We start from the raw sequence: 8,559 nt of genomic DNA, 5'->3' as shown, positions 1-8,559 counted from the left end.
AGCTTCTACTCCGAAGGTTTCGTGGTTTGATCCTGGGCTGCCAAATATCCTTGGGTAAGATACTTTCTCCAAGTTGGACTGATATAAAAAACAGTATGGTACTGGTATGATGTTATTAAACATTATATGGGAAAATGGTAAAAATACTAAGTCTTAAATAATGATATTTAATTCACAGTGTTACACCATGAATACTTGATGTTATTATGAAATAATTATTCAGTCTTGATGTTTTCGAGGGCTTTAATGGATACTTTGTGTTCAAAGCTCTGCCCAGAGTTTCAATATTTATGAAGCATGATTATTTTAATTAAGTAAAATACCACAAAGAGAATAAACATTTGAAAACTGCCTTTAATCTTTATCTGGTTACTTGCTTATTTGCAGGGATCTGTGTCTTCTCAGGCTCACACCAGGAACCTTTCCCCTGTACCCCTACACCATGGAGTCGCTTTGCAATTCAAGTTGTAATCACTGGCATTAAAGAAAGACATTAGCCACAATTCCCAATTATGAGTGTGTGTGAGCGTGTGTGTAAGTTTTTTCCTTTTTGAATGAAATGAAACACGAGATGAAAAGGTAGGGAAATCAATAACTGAAGAGCATGTCAGTTCGTGTACATTTAAAGAAGTTAATTACAAACTAAATCACACACTGTGTGACATTAGTGTCTGCAGTAACATCTCATCTGCTCCCATTATAAGCTGCTACACACACACACACACACACACACACACACACACACATACACACATGCATACTGGATCAATTCATTGAAGTCCTGACTAGCTGTTGTTAGTTCCCACAAAAGGTCAGCAGCTGACCTTTACCTCCACTTCCAGCTACCACAAATCTTCTCTGAACAGCTCCATGACTCTGTGCGTTTCTGTTCCTGTCTGTGTTCCTCGGTTTTTCTTTGTGTGTGATCCAGCACTTCAGCAGAACGAAGCTGGCAGGCTCATTATCATAGGTCCTCTCTAAAACAGATAAGGTAGGGATCTATCGGACTGAGATGATGGGAGCTGAGCGGGCTTCTAATGGCCGTGGCGTTTGCCAGGCTGCCCCTGTAAGTGGATTTCTACTGCGATCTGCTGTTTGTTTATTGGAGTGCCCGTTGTTCTGGATGCACTCCATAGAGGATACAAATTGCATTATTCACGGCAGGCAGGCTGGTAATGGCGAGGATGAATGATGGCCCCTATTTCTCTCTTGACAGAGAAGGTCGGGAGAGGAGCTCTATACAATTACACACAAGTTTGTGTTCGATCAGTGGATAGCTACGGGTGAAGCGCTCACCGTGCGCTGGAGGCCTGAAGAATTGGAGTTTAGGAGAAGGAGGGCTCCACTCCCTCACAGGGACTTCAGAGTATGAAGTGCAGCGTTACTAAATGAATTTGCCTTTGCCAAATTAGATTCTGAACTCAGATCTCAGGGGAAATGTGCTATTTTTTTAAGCTTGGCCATTGATTTTTTTTGCTAAGTCAATTTAGATTCTGCAAACAACAAGCCAACATAGCAAAAATGATTCCAAATGCATAATCTATAATATTTCTTTTTTATGGACTTCATTCTTCTCCATTACAGAGTACAAAGTAGACAGTGATGAGGATGATGCACCGACCATTTTGGTTTGGATGACAGCCATGTGTTGGATTACCAAAACAGGAGGCCAGTAACTGGCTGTTATCAAATACATCCACTTTGAAATGATGGATGCTCCATCTTCACAAACCGTCAGATTGAAACCTCCTCAGCCTTGATAGAGGTTGCCTTCATGAGTCAAGGCATTAACCTACGTCAAACACATTCTTTGGTAAGCATCCACAAGTGAACCTTGTTAACCTGGCATGCACTAAAAAGGATCCGAACAGTCAGCAGTTTGGACCATTACCGTCCTTTAAAGGATGGTAACTCTCCACCTTTTTGCCCATGCTATTGATGTTGAAGCTGATTCATCATCGTGCTTTTCTGGCTTATCTTAAGGCAGGGTCTGTTCAGTTCTGAAGAACCAGAATAGCAAAGTACCACTCCTGCTTGACTTCTTTCTCGTCCTCTTTTTTTTCACTTTTTCCTTGTTTTAATTAATCAACCATGGCATCCATTTACACAAGGAAAATTAAACTGATGGCTTAGCTGATACAATTTTACATCCAGCTGAAATCCTACTAACAATCCATGTCTCCTTGAATTGACTATATCTAGAGTTTATGTATATTCCTCTCTTTTTTGGAAATAAAGTTCTGCACACTGATGACCATGGCCTTTTTCATGTGTGTGAATGTGTGGATGACTGAATGATTCACACACATTCAGGATGACTGAATGTGTAAAGCGCTTTGGGGTCCGTAAGGACAAAGTAAAGCGCTTTACAAATACAGGCCATTTACCATATTTAACATTAAGTACAATTTTGATTGCATTCAGTTTACAATATTAACCCTCCTGCCATCCTTTAAAAAACTCACACCCATCACCCTAGGGACCATTCTCAGCCACGCCATAAAAAGACCATATATCCATATTTTATTCCACTTTAAATTAGCCAACCTTGTAAAACTACTTCTCCCTGAAATATTCATGTAAAGTTTTAATTATATTTTTGTTGTTTTAACCCTTCAAATCCCAGTGTTATTACATGAGCGCCCTGTGTTATAAGCCCCAAAAACCAAAAAACGAAACTAAATATTTCCACAAAAAACCAGTTGAAGTAATATGTGATTGTCATTATAAGTAGGCCTTTAGATGGACCAAAGATTGGCACCAACATACATTTTGACCTGCCATTATTTTTTTTGCATTTTTTTTGCAATTTAAAAATTAAAACTTCAAGGCCCTGAGTCTTCATTGACATCCAAGAAAAGAAGAAAAAATAAAATCATATGATGATAATTTGGGGTTGAAAAATAGCGTTAGTAATGGAAGTCAATGGGCAGAAAATGGTCCCCAGGGTGATGGATGTGGGGATTTCTGCTGCTCAGCCATTTTAGGCTGATTTAAGGAATTCACACTGGAATATTAACATTGACAGGTAAAAACTATCCTGTGGCAAGTTTGGTTATATTCCACTGAACACAGTGGAAATGGCAGCCATTTAACACATAGCAGTGGCACAAAAAGGTCCCAAGAAGGCAGGAGGGTTAAGTTAATGGTACAAAATTTTGGATTAACTGACCATCTATATTTCAGTTACATTGACCTAGCATTTCAGTGTTAATTACTCATTTTTTTCATGTTTGTGTAACAGCTACAATTATTCGTTTCAACTTAATATGTTTAAGCTTTAGTTATTCAATTGATCAAGTATATTGAACAGATTTGACTGGTTTCCAATCTACTCAAAATTTTTCAGTGTAAAAGTGTTGCCTCAAACATTTTAAGTAAGTAAGTTAGAGCAAATCATCCTACACCAATGTTCCCTCTTAGCTGCACGCATACGCAATTGCGCACTGTTGGCACGGACAATCTGCGTTGTGCACAAAAAAACCTCTCACCTGAATTGAAATTAAAATGAATACTTTAACAATTCTGTTTTGCAGTGTTAGTCAGTGAGTGACTGGCTGCTCCCATATGGGATCAGAACGATGCCACCTTATCCCATAGTCCAGCCAATGATGCGATTCACATTCGTATACGCAGCTAACCAACGTCGACAGGATATGACAGCGTCCTTATGTGCCGACACTGGTGTTTAGCCAGCAAAGCGGCTGATGTGGAGTGAAGCCACGTTAATGACAATGTGTACAACCATTGGAGATGTGAGCAGGACAGGCGGAACAATTGACAGAAAAAGTGTGGACTTTATACCAGTTTTTAAATTGTGTTTCCCTTTCCTATTGGTGGAAAAATGTACCATGTGGACCGATCAAAAAATGATATGGCAACATGGCATTTAGTTGTTTAGGAAGGGGGAAGTTTTAGGAGTGACGGCGGTATTTTTGAGATGTGAGAGATTTGCGATGTTTAGCACAAATCTTGTGTAGTTAGTGTGTAGTGTAGTCAATAGTTTTGTTGTGTGTGTCAGAACAACGAGGCGACTGCTGAGTGTTACAGGTGTTACAGCAGTGATACATCTGCTGCTGTCAGGCCTGCAGGTATCAGGCTGTTGTTCTCCTTCATCTCATAGTGGACAGAAATAATTTTTTTGGAGTGGAACAAATAATTTGTGTGGCATCAGATTTGATGCAGAACAGCTGATTGTTATGTAAATAGTTTGAAATGTTTGTTAAAAAAACGCCTTGGCTGCATTTTTAGGTAAACAGCTGCAAAAAACTTTGTTGTTTGCATAACTCAGTTACTTTTTTGGAGAAGTAACTATATAATTAATTGCCCAATTGTCATTATTTACTGTATTTAGCAGACAGAGAGTTACAGACTCTCTCCCAGACCACAGACTCATAATACAAGTCAGAGCTTTATAAAAAAAATAAAAAATAAAATAAAAATTGGAGTTCAAGTTATTTTTACTTCCAATAGTGTTAACGTACTACACAGGTCATGAACAAGATTTTTTTTTTAAATTTTCATTGTAAGTGGGCTAAAGCAGTTAATTAAAAGTAGTCTAACAGAAATGTAAATGCTGTAATTTGATTATTTATTATTTATTATTTTGTGGAGGTATGTAACAACGACAGGAGAGGTCTCAGTGTCTCACTCCAACAACTTTATTAACTGACAGAACTTCACATATAGTCAGCGCCAAAATCTCCACCCCCACACTTCCCTTCAACTTGTGTGTGAGTGGAGCCACCTGGTGGTCCGCCACACATACCCCCCCTTGAACACACAGTCAGGTCTCCATTCAGTCCAGGACCCTGGGTCTAAGCAAACGACCCGCACGACTGAACCTGGGAGGGAGAGAACAGGCAGAGGAAGGTCCATCCTGTGAACGAGGCTGGTGAAGGCGAGCAGGAAAGGCAGGAGGAGGCTCAAACGTTGGTGGTCCGGGGGTAGTCCTGGGGGTAGTCCTGGGGGGAAAACCAGAGACTGTCAACCCCAGCGCAGGAGGTCGGCCACGGCGAGGGGCCTGGGCCGGCACTACATCACTGTCCGGAAGAACATGTGCTGGTTTAAGTCTGTCAACACACACAGTCTCCCTTCGACCCCCAAAATCCAAAACAAAATGTTTCTGGCCCGGTTCAATAACCCTGAACGGGCCGTCATACAGCGGCCGCAGCGGTGTCCTGTGGGCATCGTGCCTGACAAAAACAAACTTAGCAGTCTCTAAAGTCTTTGGAACAAAGGTGTCAGGCACGCAATGGTGCACCGGACCAGGAACCCGAAGCGAGTGCAAAAGTGGGGTGAGAGAGAGCACCGATGGATCGAAACAGGGAGGAGGATTTTCAGGCAAGAATTCTCCGGGCACGCGGAGGGGCTGACCAAACACTAGCTCAGCTGGGGAAGCGCCGAGATCCTCCTTAACCGCAGAGCGCAGCCCAAGCAAAACCCACGGGAGGCGGTCAACCCAATTGCCATCCTTTAAGGAGGCGCGAAAGGCAGCCTTCAGCGACCGGTGGAACCGTTCACACATCCCATTAGCCTGCGGGTTGTATGCGGTTGTGCGGTGGACTTTAGCCCCCAGTCCATCAGCCATGGCCGACCAAAGCTCGGAAATGAACTGGGGGCCTCTGTCTGACATAATGTCCGCGGGTGGGCCGAAATGCGAGACCCAGGTCGACAAAAACGCCTTGGCCACCATTGCTGCGGTAGTGGACGCCAGGGGGACCGCCTCCGGCCACCTGGTGGTCCGGTCAACAACAGTCAAAAGGTGCGTAAAACCTTGTGACTGCGGCAAGGGACCCACCAGATCGACATGCACATGATCGAAACGTTTGCCGGGTATGAAGAACGGCTCCAGGGGCGCCTTGGTGTGTTTATGAACCTTCGCGCGCTGGCAGGGAATGCACGCCGACGCCCATTCCTTAACAGATTTGCGAAGGCCTGGCCAAACAAATTTAGAGCTGACCAGTTTAACAGAGGCCCGGACCCCTGGATGAGAGAGAGCATGTACCGAGTCAAAAACTTGACGACGCCAGGAAGCGGGAACCACAGGGCGAGGGCGGCCGGTGGAAACGTCACAGACGAGGAGGGGACCACCGTCCTGCACGGGTCTGTCCTCCAGTATGAGGCCCGTCTGGGTGGATTTAAGCGCGAGGATGTCAGGGTCACCGCTCTGATCGGCAGCCATGGCGGAGTAGTCTATGCCGAGAAAGACGGGAGAAACCAGCGCACGGGACAAACAGTCAGCCACATGATTGGATTTACCAGCCACGTGCCGAATGTCCGTGGTAAACTCAGAAATGGCTGCCAACTGGCGCTGCTGGCGTGCACTCCATGGATCGGAAACCTTGGACATGGCAAACGTCAAGGGTTTGTGGTCCACGTATGCGGTAAAGTGACGACCCTCGAGAAAAAAACGGAAATGACGAGACGCCAGGTGGAGCGCCAGTAGCTCCCTGTCAAAAACGCTGTAATTGCGTTCGCTGTCACGTAGCGTACGGCTGAAAAAGGCGAGCGGTTGCCAGACACCCGAGATTCGCTGTTCCAGCACCGCACCCACCGCTATGTCCGACGCATCAGTGGTCAACGCAATCGGCGCTGAGGGGGATGGGTGGGCCAGAAGGGCAGCATTAGCTAACGCTGACTTAGCATCAGAAAACGCTTGGATGCTGTCCGGAAACCAGTCAACGGGGTCATTAGCTTTTTTACCCTTTAACGCCCCATAAAGGGGCTTCAGCAGATGTGCCGCTCTGGGGAGAAAACGGTTGTAAAAATTCACCATCCCCAAAAATTCCTGCAGTGCCTTAACAGTCGTGGGACGCGGAAATTCCGAAACAGCTCGGACTTTGTCAGGCAACGGAACCGCGCCCTCGGCGGAAACACGGTGCCCAAGGAAATCGAGAACGGGCAACCCAAACTGGCATTTAGACGGATTAATAATCAGTCCATGCTCCGCCAAACGCTGAAAAACCTGACGCAGATGGAATATGTGCTGCTCCTTCGAGCTGCTGGCCACCAGTATATCATCAAGATATACAAAAACAAAGGGCAGCCCGCGCAAGACCGAGTCCATCAACCGCTGGAAGGTTTGGGCGGCACCTTTCAGGCCAAACGGCATGCGCAGAAACTCGAAAAGGCCGAAAGGTGTAATTACGGCGGTTTTGGGGACATCCTCCGCGCGCACGGGAACCTGGTGATATCCCCGTACCAAATCGATCTTAGAAAAAACCGAGGTCCCCGCAAGATGGGCGGAAAAATCTTGGATGTGGGGAATGGGATAACGATCGTTCTCCGTGACATTATTAAGACGGCGGAAATCCCCACAAGGTCGCCACCAACCATCAGATTTAGGCACCATGTGTAACGGAGAAGCCCAGGCACTGTTCGAACGCTGCACGATGCCCAGACGCTCCATGGTGGCAAATTCTTCCCTAGCGACAGCCAGTTTGGCGGGGTCGAGGCGGCGCGCGCGCGCGAACACCGGGGGCCCTACTGTAGTTATGTAATGCTCTACCCCATGCTTCGTCACCGTGCTCGAGAAAGTGGGGACAGTGAGTGAGGGAAACTCAGAAAGCAAACACTGAAAAACGTCACCCGAATCTACTGAGTTAGCATGCACCACGGGCTGAGCACCCCGAGTCAAACAGGGTAATGAGGAAAAGGACACAGCATCAATTAAACGTCTGTTAGCCACATCAACCAGTAGTCCGTGAGCACAAAGAAAATCAGCGCCTATTATAGGCACAGAGCTAGCAGCAACAACAAAGTTCCACTGAAAGTCACGGTCGTGAAAGCAAACAGTCACCAACCTTTCACCGAAGGTTTTGATGGGAGAGCCATTAGCCGCTGTTAGCAATGGCCCGCAACCCTCAGCTAGCCTGTCCGAGCCAGCCGGGGGAAGAAGGCTCTTCTGTGAGCCGGAGTCCACCAGGAAACGCCTCCCCGAGCGTGAGTCCTCTAAGAAAAGTAGCCTTTCCTTGTTGCCAGCGGTCGCGGCTGCTACAGAGCGCTGACATGCCCATTTCCCTGGGTCTGGAAACTGCAAGGCGGGAGGCAGTGCCGTGCCTTCGCTCCAAAACGCTGGTGATAAAAACAAAGCCCCTTTCCGCGGTGCCTCTGTGCAGCGATTCCGGCCACAGTGGACGAGTCGGAGGGCCCGTGGAGCATCGGTGAGGGGGAGGGGGAAAACGCTGGTGGGTCCTGAATAACCGTCTGGACGCCGAAAGTCCTGGTAGCCAGGAGGATGCGATCCGCCTCTTCCGCAAGGGAGCGGTAATCCTTCGTGGCCAATAGCGGGGAGTTGGCAAGGCCAGCGCGCACTGGAGCCGGCAGCTGTCGAAGAAAGAGGTGGGTGAAGAGAAATCCTCGGTCCTCCGCGCCCAGCAAGGACAGCATGCTCTCCATGAGCTCGAGGGCGGTGCCGTCGCCCAGGCCCGCGATGGAAAGGAGTTTCTCGGCCCGCTCAGCATCAGAGAGGGAGTAACGCCGCAGCAGCAGCCCCTTGAGGGCGGCGTACTTGCCCTGGGCTGGGGGATCCCGGAGGAGAGTCATCACACGGCGGGT

The 8,559-nt window shown here is 46.9% G+C and overlaps 1 long non-coding RNA gene across 1 annotated transcript; it reads right to left on the bottom strand.

Annotated features, from left to right (window-relative positions):
- Positions 1-4,640: 4,640 nt before the first annotated feature.
- Positions 4,641-7,945, bottom strand: LOC145431720 (uncharacterized). The gene is made up of 2 exons (XR_013911999.1): positions 7,806-7,945; positions 4,641-4,952 (listed from the first exon to the last, which is right to left on the bottom strand). It is a non-coding gene; the product is annotated as an uncharacterized LOC145431720 (long non-coding RNA).
- Positions 7,946-8,559: the final 614 nt, after the last annotated feature.

Source organism: Astatotilapia calliptera, chromosome 11, assembly GCF_964374335.1.
Source record: "Astatotilapia calliptera chromosome 11, fAstCal68.1, whole genome shotgun sequence".
In the NCBI taxonomy this organism is placed as follows: domain Eukaryota; kingdom Metazoa; phylum Chordata; class Actinopteri; order Cichliformes; family Cichlidae; genus Astatotilapia; species Astatotilapia calliptera.
Note: the sequence above shows the minus strand (reverse complement) of the source record. Positions and strands in the feature narration are given on the sequence as shown.